The 22,903-nt window shown below is 34.4% G+C and overlaps 1 protein-coding gene across 3 annotated transcripts in view; it reads right to left on the minus strand.

The window, feature by feature from the left end:
• The window catches only part of LOC128988656 (acyl-CoA Delta-9 desaturase-like), a 33,373-nt gene extending 12,059 nt beyond the window's left edge, over positions 1-21,314 (minus strand). The window contains exon 1 of one of the 3 annotated variants that reach the window (XM_054410150.1): positions 21,204-21,314. The gene's annotated coding sequence lies outside the window, so the exon portion shown is untranslated. Of the gene's footprint in view, positions 1-10,176; positions 10,249-18,626; positions 18,700-21,203 lie in introns of those variants that run through there. The other 2 variants (XM_054410148.1, XM_054410151.1) reach the window with 2 other exon arrangements.
• Between the last annotated feature and the right edge of the window lie 1,589 nt (positions 21,315-22,903).

Raw genomic sequence — 22,903 nt, forward strand, 5'->3', positions numbered from 1 at the left:
TTATTGTAAACACAGTCAATAAGTTTGCTAATTTAACGGTTTGCTACAAACATTTACGTACTTAGTTGAAATAAAATAGTTACTATTTGAATTTGGGTTGGCGTAAATATTACAATGGAAAAAAACGAGAGAGCCTGGATAAATTGTTATACTATAAAAGAGAACTGAATTAACACTGTGCTGCATTTCTTAGTAATCATTGAAGAGCCGATTTGCAAACTATGGAAACATAAAAAAAGTCATAGAACACCACCAAGGATAAGAAATAGAAATGATGTGTTTTTTCATATATAATCGTTATTATGGACAACCTAATGCGGCTATGAGTAAGGCTATATGTAGAAAACACTAAAAAAATCACCTTTTGAAAAATGATAAGATATTTACAAGAAATGTTGATTATATCGATCTGTTTTGTACGTCTTGAGTATTCCATAATCTTTGAGTAGAATCTTTTAAAGTCATCAATAGTATATTTCGTACCAAGGGCCGAAAATGAGGTTTTGCCGGCTCGAGATAGTTTTTAAGTTCGAGACGAAGTCGAGAACTTAAATCGATCGAGAGCTGCAAAACCATTTCGGTCCGTGGTACGAACGCTATTTTTCACCACACTACCACTATTCACCACTATAATAATGCACATCGTCAACACAACTACAACTTTAAGGTTAAGAAATAATTTGAGGAATCAGCAAAAATATAAATAAATAGTTGCTAGGCAACGGTGACAATAACACAATTCTATATTGCAATGCTACGGATTTTGATTGTGTATTTAAAACGCATTCATGTTCTAAGTAAGTAAGCGGACAGCTGATTTTGCGGCCCCGGCCTGTAAAAACCTGCTCGGTCCCCAAATTGGCGACAGCTGGCATGGCCAGCAAAACGTAACTTTCAGCCACCAATTAACGTATGTAATACAGCCAAAAACATCATAGTGTGGTGAAATAGTATATTTCGTACCAAGGGCCGAAAATGAGGTTTTGCCGGCTCGAGATAGTTTTTAAGTTCGAGACGAAGTCGAGAACTTAAATCGATCAAGAGCTGCAAAACCATTTCGGTTCGTGGTACGAACGCTATTTTTCACCACACTATAGGTACCCTATTACTACTATTCACCACCATTATAATGCACACTGATAGTCAACACAACTACTGTACAACTTTAAGGTTATGTGAAGAAATAATTTGAGGAATCAGCAAAAATAAAAATAAATAGTTGCTAGGCAACGGTGACAATAACACAATTCTATTGCAATGCTATGGATTTTGATTGTGTATTTAAAATGCATTCATGTTTAAGTAAGTAAGCGGACAGCTGATTTTGCGGCCCCGGCCTGTAAAAACCTGCTCGGTCCCCAATTTACGATGACAGCTGGCATCGCCAGCAAAACGTAACTTTCAGCCACCAATTAACGTATGTAATACAGCCAAAAACATCATAGTGTGGTGAAAATCAATATAATTGACATTCATCGAAGAATTTTTTATATATTGCATTTAATTACATATTTGACTCCATTATTTTGTAAACTTAGATGTTTGTGCAATGTTTTCCCCACATTAAAGCATTTTTATGCCAAAATATATAGCATTTTTAGAATTTTTAAGTTTCCTGATACTCATAACTATGTTTGTTTAAGAAATGTTTTTCAATATGAAATTCTCTTCCGATATGAAATATTTCATTGGCAATAAATATAAAGTTATTTAAACCACCATGAAAAAGTAGTAATCGCATATCCCAGACAATAACGAGGTCACCATTAACGGACTCACAACGATTAGTGATTGTTCTAATGACCTGAAGCCCAGGGGGCGGAAACGACGACTTAGGGTGCAGGATGAATGGGAGGTGGAGGAAGTGAGAGGCCAAAGACTCTAGCTCTAGTTCACTGAACTGGGGAAGAAATGATAAGTCGTTAGGCAAATCACTAGAAGCCTTTGGGCGAAACTCTAAGAATTTGCATTTCCTGTGGATGAGGGCAGGGATGTTATTCCGTGATTCATTTTTTGAAACTCATAAGAATCTCTAGTGCAACACCGGAAGCGTTATTTAATTACACAACTTCGCAGAAAAGGTAATACGGTGACGTAAAAGTTAAAACATGCTAGTGCCACAAAGAGCATTTTTCATATTAGATGAGCCTAATCCTGATCTTAAACGTTTTACTCTAGTGGCAATACAATAATTTCATATTTTTTAAATATACCCTTATCCACAAATAGATTAAAGAAAGCTTAACTGGATGGTTAATCGATTATTGTTGTTTTTTTCACTATATTTCTTACTTGTATAAAACTAATCTAGCATAACCTTATTCAGATGAATTGTTTGTTTTGATAGAAGTGAAAATGTAAACATGTTAACATTTGTTCAGCTGACCAAAAAATACTTTTAATTCTCAAATCATTGGGAAGTGTTTATGTTATTTTTTTATAATCTATGGTAAATTTAAGGGTGTAGGCTAAATTTCAGGGTTAAAATCAATTGTAAATTTAAGGGCCTTGAATTTTGGAACGGGCAAAGTGATTATTGCGACTTGCCAATAACCAGCTCTTTATAAGATATTTGTAAATGAACATTTACATAAACTGACTATTTGCAAGTTAATTGGTAAAGTTCAATTTCCTCTCTTAATTAAATGGAGGATGAAACAACCATTTAACGGTTTTTTAAAGGAATCAAAATTGTCTCTTCTGCATGTTGATCCCTTTGAAAGGCACGGGAGCGGCTTGTACCTGATAACTACTTCACTAACGATACAAGATGTTTAGTGAATCGGCGACTGAGTTGGGATCATGATGGTCTATGATTCCAGCTGATTCCAACTGATTCCAGCGATTGTCGTGAATTTTACCGCCACTACCGGCTCACCCCTTGCTTTACTACAAATCCATACACAAGCTAGAGACTATTGCTGAAAAGCAAATGTACCTAGAACAAAGAAGTTGTCGACATACTAATTCTGCGATTTGGCGTGCAGTGCGGAATTCCACACAGGTTGACTAATTTTCACCATTTCACCCCAAGTCTTAACCCAAATATCCACAGTTACAAAGTAGTCCACCAGTTGCCACTCATTACAGAGAGGAATCAGCAGTAAGTGTCGATGACTGGCTGCTTTGCGACTGAAGAAAGTAAATCCCGAGATGAAGAATGAGAGATTGAGCGATGAGAGTGAGAAGGAAGATAGGTTAGTAGGTTGCTAGTCATGGTGCCAGTGCCGTTATGATCCATTGTTTGACATTGCCATTGGAACGGCCGAAACGGAACATACGGTAACACTTTCTTTACTGGTGGAGAAGCGACGGAATATACCTTCGTACCGTCAAGCAATATGATATACAGACTATCCCAAAAGTCCCGGACCGGTTTAATATTTTCTAAACGACAACAGATAAATCAATAAGATTTGGTACATCAATACCACAGCTAAAAATCTACTTTTTTAAGGAAATATCAATTTTCTGTCACTTCATGGTGACGTCCCGCAAGGAGTCAGAAGGAAATTTTAAATAGAAGCATAGGTTGACATGTACATCAAACTAAAGGTCTTTACTAGCAGAATATAATTCCGCAAATTTTAACTCAAACGGACAACCAAGTCAAGAATGACAGTGGTTCAAAGATTCATTTAATTTGCATTTGGGGGCACAGCCCTAGGAATCGGAAAAAAATTGTTAACGTAAGCATAGGTCGATATGCACATCAAATTAAAGGTCTTCACTAGTAGATTACAATGCCGTAAATTCAAGCTCAAAAGAACGCCTGAGTAAAAAATGGCAGTCGTTTAAAGATTCAAAATGGCAGGTTCAAGAAATCTTTGAACGGCTGCCATTTTTTACTCAGGCGTTCTTTTGAGCTTGAATTTACGGCATTGTAATCTACTAGTAAAGGTCTTTAATTTTATGTGCATGTCAACCTATGCTTCTATTTAAGATTTCCTTCTGACTCCTTGCGGGACGTCCCCATTATATGACAGAAAATTGATAGTTCCTTAAAAAAAGTAGATTTTTAAGTGTGGTGTTGATGTGCAAATTCTTATTGATTTATTTGTTGTCGTTTAGAAAATATTAAACCGGTCCGGGACTTTTGGTACAGTCTGTATTTTTATTATAAGTTTTTGAAACAGCTTTGTCACCAAGTTGTATATTTTAAACTATATGAGTGTCAAATGGAGTAAGATTATCCAATGGATCTGTTGCTTTGTTTCTGACAAAGATCTGCTGCTTCTTACAATGATCATGGATCAAATTGATGTGACCGAAGGCAGCTTTGCTCAGTTAACAACCAAAGTTCCGACTTTTCTTGGGATCGAACCGGTGATTTTTGTTGTCAGGCACTTAGACTCACCTCTAGCTGGTCAGGTCCATTTTTATGTCGTTAATTGGTAGGAAATTACATAATGAAGGCGTTTTGGAGTAATTTCTACCATAAACCCAGTCATTATTTGTAAGAGGTTAAAAATAAAGTGCCAATTATTTGATAAGCCAATTATTAAGTGATACCTAGAAGCTTGGAGTGAGTGGTTCCGAAATAGCTTCTTGACGGATTCACGTTACAAAAAAATATGCGTGTGAAGCGGAATATTACACTTTAAAAACAAAGCAAACTTAACAGATTGTACTTAATTAAGTAAAAATCCGTGCAGTTCTGGCCATAGATAAAACAAAATACAAAAATATTTTAGGGTGCAGAAAAATACAGCACTAATGCAAGGGGAAATCAGTCGGACCAATCCTTATGGCTAATGCTGTATTGTGAATTTTACTGTAAACATTTTAGGAATCGTAAGTGAGATAAAGAATGGATTTTTTGTATTTGGTCATTTACATACAATATAAATTTTAAGGGTGAAAATAATAACACCTTCATTTTGTATTCTTTTAATTTGCAATAAAATTCTGTTTCCATATGGTCATTTTTTGAATTTGCACAATTATTCTGATATATAAATTTATAGTTTTTGTGACGAAAATTTGTTCGAAGCAAAGATATAATGCTAAATAGGCTAATTTTTATTTAAGGCTACATGGAACTTAACTTTTAATTTCGCAAATACAAAAATATTTCATGGTTGCGCTTATTTGCACATTTATGTAAGCCAAAAATAGGGTTTGCAGCTACAAAAAAGCATAGTAAGACATGCATAGTTACTTTTAGCGAATTTCCCTATACGGAAGTACCTAATACCGGAGGTGGCACGGTAAGACCTAGTCCCGGGACCGATTTACTTTTTCATTTTTATGTCCCCAAAGGCCAAAAACACCATTCGTGAACGCGATTACTTGAGTAATTTTTGTCCGATTATGATGAAATTTGGTTTAAATGTATAAGGCGGGATAAACTTGAATGAGTTCGCGAACCTGCATGATCGGACCATGGGAACGGGGTTTTATGGGGTAAAATATTAAATGGCTTTTCTCATTTTTGACCCTCAAAACCAAAATTTCCCTATTTCTCTCTAGATCTTTTTAAAGACCTTCAGTGTTTTTTAAGGTTATTGGTAACGAAAAAAAAAATTATATATATAATTCCCGTGTTATTCTAATGGATAATATTGTAAAATGTTGTAGTTTGCTTGTTTATGGATATATTTTGATCCAACTTGGCGAATTTATTTATTTTATACTAAGCTTTTAATATCTTACTAAAAACTACAGTTTATTAGTTTCCTTGTAGCAGCAAACCTAGGCACTCATTAAACCTAATGTTTTTTTTTAAATAGATTTAATTAAAATTAATTCAGACAAATGGAAATTCACTTAGTCGGCAGGTTTGCTGTGGCGGGGGTATTTATTTGTACAAATGTGTGTACTTTAAAGTTCAAATATCAACCTTATACCGTCAGCTTGTACGAATGCTACGTGAATTTGATTTTCGTGATTACAAAGTTTCGCTACAAGTAAAAATGCAGAGGTTCTAGTTTTATTCTTACTGCCCACTTAAATAAGCAAGATTTTTTTTCGTCTTTATTCTTGAGCGTTTTTTATATTAGAACATATGTTTTTCAAAACAACTCACGTCAACATAAATGACATAGAACAATGGCATCTTTCAAATCTTAAGTTAGGCTAATTAAAAATTAAAATATTTTCCCTGTTCCTTTTTATTTTACCATTCTTCAAGCTATTTGTTATATATTTTTTAAACGACTTTTCACTGTCCAACACCCCTGGCTCAGTCCTGGATGACAATATATTCCAGATTTTAGGGGCAAAATAAGAAAACCCACAACGGTCGGACTCGCAGCGCACACGGGGCATCTCCAGCATGTCATCCTGCTGTTTTTCATGACGACTGAAATATTTGCACACTTTCTGCAAGCTAAACCCAAGGCTTCGCGACGAAAATGAGACAATTTGTGAACAATGCTTAAGTTTTCCTGTTGCCACCGCACTCATCACAGTTCCTTCATTTAAGAGCACCGGTGTCACGGTCTTACACGATCAACCCATTAGAGTGACTACCAAGGATTCTGTAGCATAATACAGTATTTAACATAGTACTCCCATAGTACATACATACAGTGTTGAAACTCAAGAATTTCTCATAAATTTACCTTTATGCCTTAATAGGATTATTAGTACAAATCTTATTATATAGAGTATGCAGGCGATTTGTGTGTCGGGGGGTCAAAAGGGAACGAGTTACGTCAAAATGTTGCTCTTACAATATTAAAGGATTCATTTTTTGTAATAGTAAAATGTAAATAGTCTTTCTTATTGTCTGTGAATATTGATACATGTAGGCATGTGAAATATGTAGTTGTGTAACGAATTGTTAGACTGTTCTGCCACAGACTGTCCTGTTGTCAATTACCGATTTATGTCGAATGCGCAAACTTTTAAAGTCAAACTGACACACGTATTGTGAACTTTAGCGTTCACATGTCGCAATGCTATAGTACTAAAACTATAAGAGAAGATAGAACCTGGCAGTATGAAGGTGTTTCAAATAGATTTTATTTGAATGATAAAGTTTCAAAAGCTGATTAATCTATATTGAAATATATTCTTAAAAACACAAAGTTTAAAAGTTTGCTATTATTTTTTTATTCCCCTTTTCTGTCCCCTACCCATCCTTCCAAGTCCTTTGTCATTCCCCTTCTCTCGTGGATCTTTTCAACCATTTTCTGGTAGTATAGTATCCTATATTTACTCACGCATAATCTTAGTGACCAGACAAAACCCAACATACCTAATAGATTAGTTTCTACCATTCACAAAATGAATGACTATACCAAATCTATTTCAAGACCCAAGCTGCTCAATCTTTTACAATAAAGCATCGTTAAACTTATAAAACTTACTATGTAACGTAGTAACCCAAAATAGTATGTTTACGAGTAGGATTAATACCTTTGCAGTGGTCTATGGTGTCTTCTATAGGAAACCCCATGGTCTAAGGTGTCCTCGTAGAGGGCATAGCACAAACTAACGTACCTCAACTAACCCTTGTACAGTTGGGGTGAAAGTTGCAATCTGCAGTTAAGCCTACGTGCGTTTGTCCATTATGAGGGTCACTCACCCTACTTGAGCAGTAAATGATGTAATTTAAGATAATCCGTTAGTTATTTATTCTTTCAAATATATGTCGAAGAGTATTCGAAGAGTATATACAATGGAATTCATATGTCGAAGAGTCCCGAAATTACAGAACGGCGAGTGATAAGCGTTTTCAATCAACAAACCAACTAAAAAACTTGTAGAGGTTTGAAACTCAACCAATCCGTTTGGAATTAAATCTACATAAAACATTACATACATTCTCGATAGTTATTGTGCGTGATGGTGCCGATATAAGATTTAACATACGCTTCATTAAAAACCCTTCCAAAACCCCTCACCACTCGATATATTCGCGCTTTGCCCTATAAAGTCTTGCAATGCCGTAATTGTGTGGTTCCATTTTTAAGATCAATAAATAAGTTGTTATCACAGTTAATAGTAGCAGTTAACTATGTTTAGCGTTTAATATAGATAACTATATACATGTCTCCAACTTATAAGAGTTAGGCGTTGCTTTGACTTATTTTTGAATTGTAAACGTGAAAAGGTTAGTGTAATTTGTACATGTCAAATGAATAAATTTTCGATTTGAGATTTAAAAAAAAAATACAAAAAAGTTTACACTTAACCTAAACCTTATATTTCGTTTAAATAATTTTAAAGTTTGTTAAATAACAAGACAAATAGACAAATGAAACTACCTTGACATATCGCATAAACAAACCTTAAAATTACGCTCAGTTTATCCCTATGTTATAATGCAGCCCAAAAAGCAACAGCTATGTGATACATGGAAAATAGACCAAGTCGTCTTTTTGTAATTGAGATTTTATCAAGAGCAGTAAGCAACCAGTCGGGATTGTTCAGTATCACAATCTTCAATAATATTTCGCTTAAATAGTGTAAAGCAGTCCTAACTAATTGATGAATTGATAAAGTAAAAAATCTTTCCAATCAAAAGTTATCAAACGCAGTTCGAAGAGTTCGACCTCCAAGTATTTTACAAGGTCTTATACCCAGACCTTGAGTTAACCGTGGTATTTATATACTATGAGTTGGACAAAAGCTGAGGTTTATTCATCAAAGAAAGTAGACAAGTATGATACATAGCTCGGGGGTTCGTCAACAAGTCTATCACCCAGTCCTTGAGTCTGCTGTTGTAATTGTGGACTCACTCAATGGAATTATATAACTATGGTTAGTTATGCGAAACATAACCCGTTTATTCTCAACTCATTTCCATGAACAGTTTATAAATATGACGCTTCTTTGCTAGGAGAAAACTATCACGATTTACTGTACCTACACATGTCACATTGACACAAATAATATACAAGTTGACGCAGGATAACAAAAACGTTTCCTCCACAAAAATCTGTTACATTGACAACTAATACATTGACCCAAAAATCAAGACGTTTTAAAGTAATAGCCCTATCCAATAAGTGATAAGTACGAAAATTATCAACCTAAGTGGTCTTCTATCCAACTTGAAATCTAAATAAATCTAAACATTCGAATACCCACACTATTAATTAAATTTTTTGTGTCGAGATTATGTTTGCAGAAGTTGAGTTGCGAAACGACTATTTGACTGCGAGTTGTAGTATTTTTTAAGACATACAACTGAATTATATATTATATTATTAAAGTGATACAATCAAATTTTATGTAAACGATTAAGGTAATTTACCAAATAAAAATATAGGCATATGGCACATCAAAATGAAGCTTAGATTGTGTAGGTTTGCCGAAAAGTATTGATATGGACGAATTTCCTAAGGGCTCTGCCCCACAGGCTGATTTCTAAAGGGCTACGCCTGGCATGCTTCCAATGTTTAAATTATTTAATTTAATTTAGTTAATGAAACAGCTGATCAGTACAAGGAACTGGTGTTTATTTATTTACTCGAAAAATGTTTGTGACTGTTTATGTAGATTGAGAAGGGTTATGTTTGGTTTTAAAGTGAGGTTGTATAGCCTACGTTTTGTAAAGTATTGCTGAAAGTTTCATTATTTTAATTTATGTAGTAAGCTACATGTGAAGAGGCTTGACTAAAATTTAAGAATTATGGTAAAACATGTCATTCATGAAGCATCAATATGAAGCATTTGATGCTATTGCTACACTAAGGTATGTTGTCATATTCTTATGGATCTATTAACATCAAAAGTAGGGGTTCGAAAGTAAGTAGGTTTACGCTTTTAAATCAGTTTATATTTTAAAACTAAGTCATAGAGTTGCTGTATTTTAAAACACACATCATCACCACTAGCTCTCTCGGTAACATTTTCTTCCCGTTGCAAAGCACGGGTATAGCAGCTTGTTATAATTTAATATTACTATTTGAGATTCTTGTATCTAACTCTGAAGTAATTTAACTATAGTTAGCTGTAAACTAGTATTTCCTCCGACAAACTCAACTAATTGCCAATCCATAACACTAATAACACATACATACCCATTGAGGAACCAAATACTTTTTTATTATTCGATCACATCATTAAGTACAGAAATGTTTATTTCTAATCCCATTACTTTGAGGATAGTTAGATTATTTGATTGTTGATAATTATCATCCAAATTGTCCCATGATAAAATCTCAAAAAGCGGTTCAAAAATCTTAAATGTAAAAAGTAGTATTCAATTTGAAGACTAACCTTCACCGGTTTCCTTACAGAAGACACTTTCCAACTGCTTCTCAGCACTAAACTACTCTAATCTTCAGGAACTAACTTTCAACTGGAGTATTTCAGATCTTGCAACCTACCCTGGGTAGTTCCGGCCAATTGCGAAATGTTTACGTGTATGTATCAACCTAGGTATAAACATATGATTGTATCTAAGAGAATGTTCAGAGAAACAATCACATGCAATATTAGGCTGGATTGTTCGTTCATTATGTTCCATGTTTATGTGAAACAGATTGTAATTGATTTCGATGGTGTGGTGGTTGACTTTTATTTGTCTTCACTAATACAAAATAGGATGTTATCCATAATGTAGTCTACCTAAATTATCATTGTATCATTATTATATTCATTATCAAATGAGATGGGAATTTCATCCGATGTATGCGTGAAAGATAAGTGTAGAATATAGTGAGATGATATGTGTAGCTTTGTTACTAACTAAGATCAGCTGTTTCATTAGACAGTATCATTTATTTTAGGGTTTTAAATTTTAAGACATATGTCTGAGAGATAAATTACTTTATATCGCATCATGTACACTAAGTTAACATTTTCATTCGTACGTTTTTCGGGGGTTTTTAGAATTTCACTCTTTTGGCAGTTTTTCAATTTTTTTTACCAGTATACTGCATTGTTTACAATGCACCCAGGGTTGCCAACCCTATGTATTGTTGACATAGGTGATCCACGCTTGCCGAGTACACCACACAGCTGACTCATACGTTGGCAGACCTGTCGTGACCACAGCTGACGTAACTAACCGCAACATTAAATGCTCTTTTGACGATAAATTGTTTCATTTCATTTTATAGCACTTTCGGTTTCACGAACGTGTTATCCGCTAGAGTTAACTATTTGATGTTGGAATTTTTCTCTACAAAGTAGTATTCCTCGTTTTACGTTCAAATGTATAACTATGTTGCATTGTGAAATCATTAATATTATAAGATTTGGTTCATGTGTTTGTTTTGAGTAATCACAAATTTACTTTTCCGACTGGGCTGAAATTTTACTCTGATAAATCGTGTACCCGGACAACATAGGCCTAATTGTGTTGCCTTAAAATCTCCTCGAGCTATGCTAAGCTGCCGTTCAAAGCTTGGAGGCGCACTTACACCTTTGTAACAAGTAAATATTGTTTGGACTCCTTGACAACAAAAAGAGAAATCACAATGTTTACATGTACTATGTACATTTACTTTGTTAGCATCTATCTATATATAAAGCTAATGAGGGTCAAGAATTTTTTAGAAAACCGTAAGCCACACACATATCAATTGCATACTGAAATGAAAGGTCTTGATTTGAAACTTCCCCCCGAAAAATATTATATTTTTTCGACAAATCCTCTGCTAAGGGCACGAACAACAGTTAAAGGGTTGTATCACATTTAAAATATTGAAGAAACATCAGCTGTTAGATTTGTTTTTGTTTGTAGTCTGTTTGTTTACTTTTCCCTGTGTTAATCTTTTGATTCTCATTAAATTGTATGTTTGCATTATCTTAATAAAGCTATTATAATAGTTTGAGCCTGCAACATAGATCACAAAGTGCTACAAATACACACAGTTTTTTTGCTAAGGATCCGGTTTACTTAAATTTGTACGAGTCAATTTAATTTATTGGGGAGCCTGCTGGAATCACATAAGGAAACTTTTTTCAAACCGTTCTTGGCATAACACCAACTGATTTAATTTTGAACCTATTCGTTTAAGGCTTGGGAAATCACTATATTGAATCTTTCAATAAACTCCCAATAACACTAAAACTAATAGATAACTATGCAACAATGCATATCAGCTGATCGGCAATAAAGTAATGAAAACAGGAATAGCAACACATGAGCTTGTATTGCCATTAAAATGTATCTCGTGTCGTGGTATTTTTAATTTGGGTCGAGTTTTATAAATCCACCCTATAGTGTCTACTAACTAACACTTGAAATAAATGTAAACGTGTTTTGTTTTAAATTCAACCACTTGCGACGAAACGACGAAATTGCATAAAATAATTAAGTAAACTGTATTTCTATGGTATTCATAATTCTCAATCGATAGAAATTTACTAAAATAATTTTGCTAACTATATTTAATTAATGAAATAGAATTGGCATTGCACATTCTCATAAAAAAAAACACAATCCATAACATTATTTAAATCCACTTTGTCTCGAGTTTGAATAAAATCGTGAACATACATTAGGCAACTCGACTTGTAGAAAAGTTAGGAAATGAACACCGCAGTCGTGGATCAGACACGTAAGAATTCTCGGAGAAATTGGAAAACAGAGAAAGTCGTAGGGGTTGCCACACATACAGACCGAAAATAGCATTCACGTGTATTACCGGTACTGCTGTGTCTCGGGGTTGAATGTTGGCACTACTGCATTGTAGGTGGAAATGTACAGGACCACTTAATAATACCTTAGACATTCCATTCTCATTTTATAGTTGTTGCCAGTTTTAAATCAAAATCGTTTATTGGGAATTATTACTTGAACCAGGTAGAGGTAGTTTGAAAATTGAAGTGAAGTTATCCTCAACTGTAGACCTCCCCCCCTATCCGATTAGGTCTAGTTTTTCAGTTTTAGTTATAAATGGTTCTGCAGCTAAAGGGTGGGTTCCGACCCTCCATGTCACCAGTTTATCGCATAAAATGTATTGGTGATTGTTGTATGGGAGATTTCAACAAAAATTAATGACTAAACTATTACACAACAACTAGACATTCCATCCCCATGTTAAAGTTGTAGCCAGGTTTTCAATAAAATTTGTCTTAGTTGATGTGAGCCACCTACAGATTGCGCTGATCTAAATTACTGATTTCTGCCGATTACATGATGGTTTTTACCAAGTCAAACTGATGGAATGGCTTATTATGAGCTATAGCAACTGTTGTGACCCAGCAACTATGTCAGTAACGAAAAAAAGGTACAAAATAGAGTTTTAGACACTAGCGAAATCTGTGACTGGCTCACACAACTACATTCTCTTTTAGTAAAAAAATGGCGACAGCTGATCCATATAGATGATCAGAATGATAGAAGGTCTTCTATTACCTTTGACTATCAATACAACAAACAAGGTATAAAATAGAAGTTTAGACACTAGAGCATTCTGTGACTGGCTCTCACAAGTACATTCTTTCATAATAAAAAATTGGTTACAGCTGGTCCATATAGATGAGAAGTATACTTTAGTATCTAATAGTCAATGCTATTACGTACCTCGTCTTGCATTTCAAATATAGTGTTTAAAGTCCACTACATATGTTTCGCCAAATATGTCATTCTAAAGTGGTTAACAGAAACATTTTATCCAAATTGGACTCCAATTTGGATAAAATGTTTAGTTATAATGAATTTAATTATAATTGTAATGAATTTAAATGTTAATAAAAATACTTAAATACTTTAATCTGAAATGGTGACCATACGAATGTAGGTAAGCCAAAAGTTTAGTGTGTCACGTGGTTTTAGCCAGTTCAGGTATATAGAAAGATTTTTTGTTGAAAACTACCAAACCTTTGAATTTGATCGTATGATTGGTAAATATCCAAACCGGTTCCTTAACGGCCGTCACACTCTGTACATAATCTCCCTACACTCGGTAGAGAACGAGTTTAAACCATTATAACAATCCGCAGCTTTTTTTACTTTCATAATTTCTAAAAACACTATTATTTATATATATATAAAATTAATAAACATCGAACTATGTGATGCCAAAAATAAAATTATACATATTTGCCGCAACCATTCTACCTTAATTTTTATATTCAATAACCTGTGTAATCAAAATTTAGAACCATTATTGTGCCTAAAATAGAACCAAGTAAATTTATAAAACAATTGAAATAATTGCTACGAATAAAAGGCCTTTTTCCTCAGTAGAAACAAAAAAAGTTTTAAAATACGGTAAATCTCAAGAAACACCCCAACAAATCAACAATGTAATGCAGCATAACTCTTAAAAGACCGCACAAGGAAATCTGTTAAATTAAACCAGATCAACCCCAAATGGATTTAAGGGTTGAAACTGTAATGAACTACCTGTGTCACATTCCCTAGGATATCCTTCCTGGCACGTGACCCCCATGGGTCAGATATCACAGGACACTGATAAGAACTGAAGATGACACGTAACAGTCTCTGATGCTGATGACAAAACCGCGGGAAACTGACAGCTGCGGTTACTATAACCCGGGAAAGACGTGATTCCGTGATATAATAATGACGCAACACCCACCACTACATCGAGGGATAATTGTCGTACAAGAATAAATTGTTGTAATTACGAAATTTGGAGGTTTTCTGACTCATTCTTTCAAGGACCACCAGAGAGAAGTTAAGCAGTGGAAACGTTGAAGTACAGTTGATTTATATTAATGTTTGTCTATCGTTGTTAGATCTTATTGTTTATACAAAACTAAAAAGTGAACTTGTTTTTTTTTAAATTCATTAAAAATGGGGTTCTAAGGTCTTAGTATTTTTACAATGTTTAAGGTGTGTTTACAACTTAGCAGTGTTCAAAATCATATCAAATACCCATATATTTCTATAAAACATTCCAATGTGAATGATTTAAAGAGAAAAAACGTATATGCTTGGATTAAATACCAAATAGCAAGAATGATTCATCAATGGGTTTTTAAACGTAGCAACGGTGCTGAATTAAAGGTATTCTTCAATAAGATACAAAACGCGACTTAAAGAATTTTCTTATTTGATTTTCAAGTTCATCATTGAAATGAGTTTCAGTAATTTTTTTAAACAATAAAAAATTAAACTCACAGTTATTCCAAATACTGGGCTGACTAAGCTATTTGCTTACTCATACTGACACAAAAATTGTCCAAACTATAATTTAAATCCTTTATACTGAAAAAGCTTTGTTTGAAATGAAACTGTATTAAGTAAAAATAAAAGAAAAAGGCGTGCACAGTCACAAAAAAGGTGTAGCTTTAAATTCTGCAGCTGCCTCTAACCATTTGAATGCAAATTGGGTCAGGTTATGTGAAGTTTGAATGGATATGATATTTTATATTGTTTTTGGAGAGGAAATAAAAAGTTAATTTTTGGCAAATTACGAAAGTGAAAACTATCCTAAACTAATTTGACCCTGACCTAACTTGCACTTAAACTAGGGGAGGGGGGCTAACAGATTTTGAACATTGTTTGTTTGCTGTTTCTCCGTATGGCAGCGCCTCTTTCTCTTTTGCTTGTCAACAAAAAACTCGAGTAAACTCAACTTTACTTTTCTCCCAACGTCGTTTTACACCATCTCTATTGACCTAATTAATATACAATCTGTTTTAACGGCCTGTGGTAGTAATAACTGTTATGAGGTTGGTAAGATGGTGAAGGGGAGCCATAAATGAAAATGACGTGGTGTGAAGATGTTGTGGTAAAACTGCATGTGGTGCAAGCGTGTAATCATGACCTAACAGAGAATGCATCGCTCGCTGCAGCACCGTTGACAGCTGGAAAGAGTGTTTGTTTTGTATACCTAACAGAGAATGCGTCGCTCGCTGCAGCACCGTTGACAGCTGGATAGATTGTTTGTTTTGTATACCTAACAGAGAATGCGTCACTCGCTGCAGCACCGTTGACAGCTGGAAAGAGTGTTTGTTTTGTATCATGACCTAACAGAGAATGCATCGCTCGCCGCAGCACCGTTGACAGCTGGAAAGAGTGTTTGTTTTGTATACCTAACAGAGAATGCGTCGCTCGCTGCAGCACCGTTGACAGCTGGAAAGAGTGTTTGTTTTGTATCATGACCTAACAGAGAATGCATCGCTCGCTGCAGCATCGTTGACAGCTGGAAAGAGTGTTTGTTTTGTATACCTAACATAGAATGCGTCGCTCGCTGCAGCACCGTTGACAGCTGGAAAGAGTGTTTGTTTTGTATCATGACCTAACAGAGAATGCATCGCTCGCTGCAGCACCGTTGACAGCTGGAAAGAGTGTTTGTTTTGTATACCTAACAGAGAATGCGTCGCTCGCTGCAGCACCGTTGACAGCTGGAAAGAGTGTTTGTTTTGTATCATGACCTAACAGAGAATGCATCGCTCGCTGCAGCACCGTTGACAGCTGGAAAGAGTGTTTGTTTTGTATACCTAACAGAGAATGCGTCGCTCGCTGCAGCACCGTTGACAGCTGGAAAGAGTGTTTGTTTTGTATCATGACCTAACAGAGAATGCATCGCTCGCTGCAGCACCGTTGACAGCTGGAAAGAGTGTTTGTTTTGTATCTATCTATATATTAATAGGCAAGCATGTTTCTTTAAAACCTTTTTTCTCATCTTGTGTGCATCGTAGGGAAAATCTACGCATACCGTTAGAAAGCTATTTTCCTGTAGGTGTGCAGAATCCCTTTATAAATTTAAATAGGCTCAAAGATAAGCGCAAAAAATGAGTTTAAAAATTTGAAAAAATTAACATGGATCTTATGCGTTGCCATGCTGGTGACAAAATAACAACGAAATATAAAAAGAAAATCAAAACAAATGGAAGAAACTCCAATCACATGTTTTATTTACATTGTGGGGTGAAACATTAACATAAGTGAGTACATTACATATTTTTGGTCGAGTTTCGACCACTGGACATTACTCGTACTTATGTAACACGTGTGCAAACTACGCATTTCAATTGGGGTCAAAACGTATACACCCCATTACATTTCCAAGTGAAGAAAACTATTAATTCACAATAAATTAAATTTGTTGATTTTAGATCCACACCATAAGAAGTGATTCATCTATCGTAATCAGGTTACAGCTAACAAAAACGTAGCCTATGCCTATTTAAAATCCATGTTTAAACAAATTTCCGTCTCTTGTTTACAATCTAACTGAAGTAAAAAAATCAACTAAAGGATCATCTATTAAATAACAATTTCCATATAAACTGTTATAAAGAAAGTGGATCATCGTAACGGAGTCTTTGAAAGTTAAATAAATCAAACGCTAAGGGGCTAAGACCTAAAGAAATCCCCATTTTAGTTTCAATTCCTCCCTCCTCTACTACAACGAATTTAACAACCCATCTCCGTCTCACAGTGTAGGTTTATTGAGCTGAATGATTAAGATTTATAATAAAATCGGCTGGTTTCACCTAATTAACTTATCACTGGTTAAGAAAAACATTACAGTGACTTGAACAATAGGACGGCATTTCAATGGTGAGATCATTACCATTGATACGATAGTTTGAATGGCCTTTGATTCACGTTCAAGGGCGCTTCCGCCCATCACTATAATGATATTGTCTTCTGCAAAAAAGTTATTATTACTGCATTATGTGATAGAAAGATTTAGCTTTGAATATGTAGCTATGAATAAATGCCTATATTTATATACAGTAGAACCTCGATAACAAGACTCTCATGGGGATTATTAAATCAGACTTGTTATCAAGCTTGACTTCTTATTGAGGTTTGTAATAACATGTGATTAGGGGTAAAAAATGCAAGGGGATTTAAAAATTGCACTTGTTATCAAGGGTGACTTGTTATCGAGGGTCTTCTTATCAAGGTTCTACTGTATGGTGTTTTTTGTTTCATTACAACACCCTCCCCCTCCAGTTTACTATTCACCACTAATACTAGGCTATCACTTAAAATGCAACTCATGAGGTAAGTTTGGTTAAGATAGCTATATCGTGATCAAAGATATGAAATGAAACTCAAATTTATATGCCACCACCAGATTAAATTATTGTTAACAAACAAATTAAACTAATTTGACTTTTAATATTATTTTTGGATTTTAAGCACTGGTTCTGGCTCAAAATCTAACAACTTTGTTTACGTGTACTATTATTCTTTACCTTTACAGGTTGCACTTCTTTTGCGCCCTATTCCAGTCCTTCCAAGAGGGCTTGCAAGGGATACTTAATCCTGCACCTATTTTGCGCTTTATCCAGAACAGGTGGTCAAAGGGGTAGTATTCCCCGCTAGGCAACTAAGTTCACAAACCCACCCTCCAAACCACTATTTGCATGGACTTGTGAAGTGGGTGAGATAAAAACGCATAGATAAAAAATAAGATATGTAGGATTACGAATCAATTGTATTTTTTCATTGTTAGTAATTTGTATATTACTTGTATGGTTTTTAATTACTGTTCATAATTTAAATTGTGTGAGTGCAAATTTTTACAATGTTTGTAATACAAATTCATGTTTCTGACCCATGAATTTTGTTCATACAAAAATATGTTAAACTTTAAATCCGTCAAATAGTTCAAGAATTGTTTAGTTGGATCAGCTTACATGTTTGTGAAGACAGGATTATCAAAGCTTGCAACTGAAACAAGCACTACACTAACATAAAAGGGACTTAAATTTAAACTTTTTAATAACCATAAACAGTTCCTAAAGCGCAAAATATTTAACATAAACTACTGTAGGAATACCTTGAGACAATTCCAGTGAGAAAATCGGCTCCCTACAACGTAGCACTTCACCTAAGCTGATGTACCAAGTTTCGCTCACGACTGTAGCCTGCACGACATTAGAACATTTTGGTAATCTAGTTATGTTAATTACACCACTATTGTCGCAACTAGCAGCCTCGAGAGGGCAATAGACCTGCGTCTGTATATTATTTGCATCCCAGAACAGCCACGTACTTCAAAATTGTCAACTAATTAGGTTGTAAACACAATGGGTCAACACTGGGGTAAAAGGTTAGGAAATCACCCAATCAACATGATAGATTTTCCTCAAGCAATTTATTTTAATTCGATGTCTGGTAAGGTTGACCAATATAAATATTTATGTTTTAGTAAGTAAAATAAAAATTTGTGAAAATATGACTGTGTGTACTCATAAAAGTGTTGTTTGATGCCAATAACTAAACTTGGTACAGTTTGTGATTAGTTCAACAAAGTTTATCGTTAGGTTCGGTACAGTAGTTTGGTCTAATTCTATATTGAAACTACGAAACGGTCTCGGGACTTTCCAAATACTGTAATATTTATTTTTATTTCAACGAGTCAATGTCCCCATGCTGTAGTTTATCTAAGGAAGTATGCTTAGTCTATGGTTCTAACCGACGACGCACTCTCCACCAAGATACATCGATGAATCAGTAAATTTTGATACTAATACGTTTATGTTTATTATTTTAGAATCGTAGTGGTCATCCGGAATTTAATTTAACATATATTGCAATACTAGTCGGATCGAATCAGAAAAATATCAAATAAATACGCATTCAATATTGTTAAAAATGGATAAAAATAAAATCCTTTAATGGTTTACAATCAATCAATTTAACTTTAATCCACACTATTTTTTATAGGTTAGTGTCATTGTCGATTTTGGTAAATTTATTTAAGGTATGTTTATTTACCATTCTAACACATTGGAAAACCCCTAATCTTAGCCCTCACACGATACAAGTGCATATTTATTATAATTAGGGTGCGTTAGAATTGTTATATTAGATAAGTAACTATTTTACCCTTCGACCAATGCATGTACAAGTAATGTATTAAGTAAGCAACAATTATTTTGATTCCTAAGACAATGTTTGAAAGAATGGTGAGTAGTAATGCCATTAAATGGTCTGAGATCAAACAGTTAATTTCCCAATAAACCATATGATTATACAATCTCACTACCCTGTTTCTAACCAACAAGAGGGTACTGTGGTACCAAGTTACTAGCCTGTTCCTATAAAATTATTCACACAGTTGATTAATTCAAAGTTTTAAATATCTAAGACGGGGACGTAGTACCGGCTAACCAAAAATATCCAAACTAAGTGTTTTAAACATGTGAGTGTGTATTCAAGACCCTTTTAATCAATTAAAGTAAAAACGTATTTCAATTATCTTAAATAAAAATACTCCTCGCCCAATATTATAGAGTATCATATATCTGAGAATATTGACTAATTAGCGGTTAACCCTTAGAGAATTCTTGAATTCTGTCTGGTTGAAATGAAGTGCTCCAAATTATTTGTTGTAACCTAAGTGTATTACAGAACACAACCATTACAAGCCAATATTCCTTTACCATACTGGCCTGTATGTAATATAAGAGGTTTACCTGATTATAAGCTACCCTGTTGAATAGGCTAACATTTAACAGCCAAAAATATTCACAATGTTTCAAACTTAAATATTGTTAAACCCTCGGTATAGCAATAAAAAAATGAAATCTTTAATTTATCTATACTATTCCCTTACCAATATAAGTGTGTGTTGGTGGTAGTTACCGGATCTGGTTTTAAATTAATTAATTAATCGGATTCGAAGTTTTTGGAATGTTTATGACAATTTAATAATATGAATGAGTGCCCAATGACTTGGCTTGCTTGGATCCAGACTTAACATTTAACTAATATCCAAGGCACAATCCCTTTCAAAGGGTGGATTAAACTAAGACCTTTTGCTGAATTGTTTAAAATTAAATAAAAAAAAACTGGTGATATATTAGGGATAAGTCCATCAAATCTCAAAATGGAAGTTTATATGCCCAGCTATAAAAAAAGTTTTATTGGTTTGACAATAAATGGGACCAGTCCTGAAAAAAATTCTATTTGGGGAAGAACGAGATCAGTCCATTTTGTTTCAGTAGAAAACTAGTACAACGATTCCCTTACAATAATTTCTCTTAGTGGAATAAAGGTGATAAGTCCTACGTACTAATTACCTTCATCACACAAAATCTTGTAGTTTATATCATTTTTGGAAGAAAATACCGAATAGCATTGTTTTACTGTAATTTGACGACAAATCTTAAAAGTATATTCGTAAAACCACTAAATAAACCAACAACTTTTAAGTGAAATACAAAAATATATTTGGTTTAAGAGCATTGTTTTTGTTCTCCTGCAAAATTTAAACAAGTTAACTTATTTTATTCTACCAGCCCTTCAAGATCACAGCAATTTTTTATCATAACAAAAATGTAATGTTAAAATACAAAATTTTGAATGTCCTACAATAGATCTACCCATAGCCCAGTACACGTGTAGTTACCTGGTTATCAGCTACAGATCCAGGGTGTTCCGTAACTCCGCGGTGTTCACAAGTGACTGATGCTGTCGGAGCTCCACGCGGGTTCTCTACCTCCACTCTCTTCTGTACTCCACGACCTCGATGTAGCGGGTGCCGTTTGCCGTCCTCTCCCATCTCCGCACTCCAAGGTCGAGGACTTGCACATTCCTTGCCCCGAGCCCACTCATCCTACGGGGTACGATTAGCACCAAAGTGTTGAGTTTACTAATTAGCATTGACTTTTGGGTAGTATACGTCCCATCAATGTGGACGGGCTGTAGTCACGCGTAGTGTTCAATAGACATCTATTTTTCGTCATAGTGCAGCAAAAACATCCGTTTTATATATGCGTTGCGGGTCTAAAGTAGCTCCTTTTACTCCCTAGGGAGTCAAAGGCGTTTTTAGTCCTAAGGAGTAAGCTTTTGAAATTATGTATCGATTGATTTAATCTATTGTATCTTATTGTTGGATTCTTCAATAGTTCGAATTTTCGATGGTATAATCGACGCTAACATAATCTTTATAGACGAAATTAATTAATCACTTACCTAAACAGCTGATAGTTTGCATTAGCAAATTCTGACAAGTTGAAAGTAGTTTTCAGAAGGTTACCTTTACATGAAAAGTATTTTCGTTTTCTTAGCTTGTTAGATGATGCTGCAATATGGCACAAATATAATAATAAATAAGTGAATCCCATGGTTTAATCTGTCTCTTGATATTCTCATTCTTGTGTATGTATATATGAATTAATAGTAACATAAAATTTCATAAGGAATGTATTTTAATTTTGGGTAGCTGGGTGTAGTTTCTGTAATGTTTTTATAGCTGTATACGAAAATCTAATTCATTTTACTCTATAGGAAAATTTCTCTCTACTTATACAGTGCCTGGTAATAACTAGGCTACTTATTCAATCCTACAAAAAAGTCAAAGGCTTTTTGATGGATCGAAATTTGTCCCAGTTGACCTTGATCTTTGGGCCATTTAATGACTTTGGCTACAGAACCAGCTGATAAGACACAGCTGTTATCTCATCAATTCCACAATCATTCTTTATTGATCTTCATAATTAAATACACACCCTTGTGTGTCAAAGTCGTATGAATACAATAAATAATAATCCATAAAACAAATATATTAATTTTGTTAAAGTAATTCGGGCCTTCCTCTTTGCAGGGGATAAATATCATTATGTATATTTGTATGAATATATGGATCACCGTGTTGAACGATTTTTTCATGCAGAGACTTAGTTCCTGCTCAAAATCATTCAGAGACGTAATTTTAGAGTTGGTGTATTTTTTACACGAATATTAGAACAGAAACGGACAAAACAAACATATGAAATCACCCTTCCCGAAAGTAAACAACATGTTTGATTAATATTTAAATGCAACTGTCAAAAACGCTCAAACCAGCTGTTACGGCTAAGTATACACATTCATGCCAGTGACGTCAATTTTTACTATACATACAGTTTCTGTTCTAATAATAGTGGTTGTATTAGTTGCCTTTTTTATATTTTTTTTAGGATTCCCGATTTATTTGTGTAAGTGGCGTAAATTTATAAGGCAATGAAAATACTCTCATTTCTAATACGACGAAAGTTATATTTATATTTCATCTAGTATAACAGCCAAGTCCAAGTGTTGTTGACTGAGGTGTATTTTAGGCGTAGT

The sequence above is a fragment of the Macrosteles quadrilineatus genome, unplaced genomic scaffold (assembly GCF_028750875.1).
Source record: "Macrosteles quadrilineatus isolate MER2022 unplaced genomic scaffold, UCM_ALF_1.0 Scaffold_3__2_contigs__length_128488019, whole genome shotgun sequence".
Lineage (NCBI taxonomy): Eukaryota > Metazoa > Arthropoda > Insecta > Hemiptera > Cicadellidae > Macrosteles > Macrosteles quadrilineatus.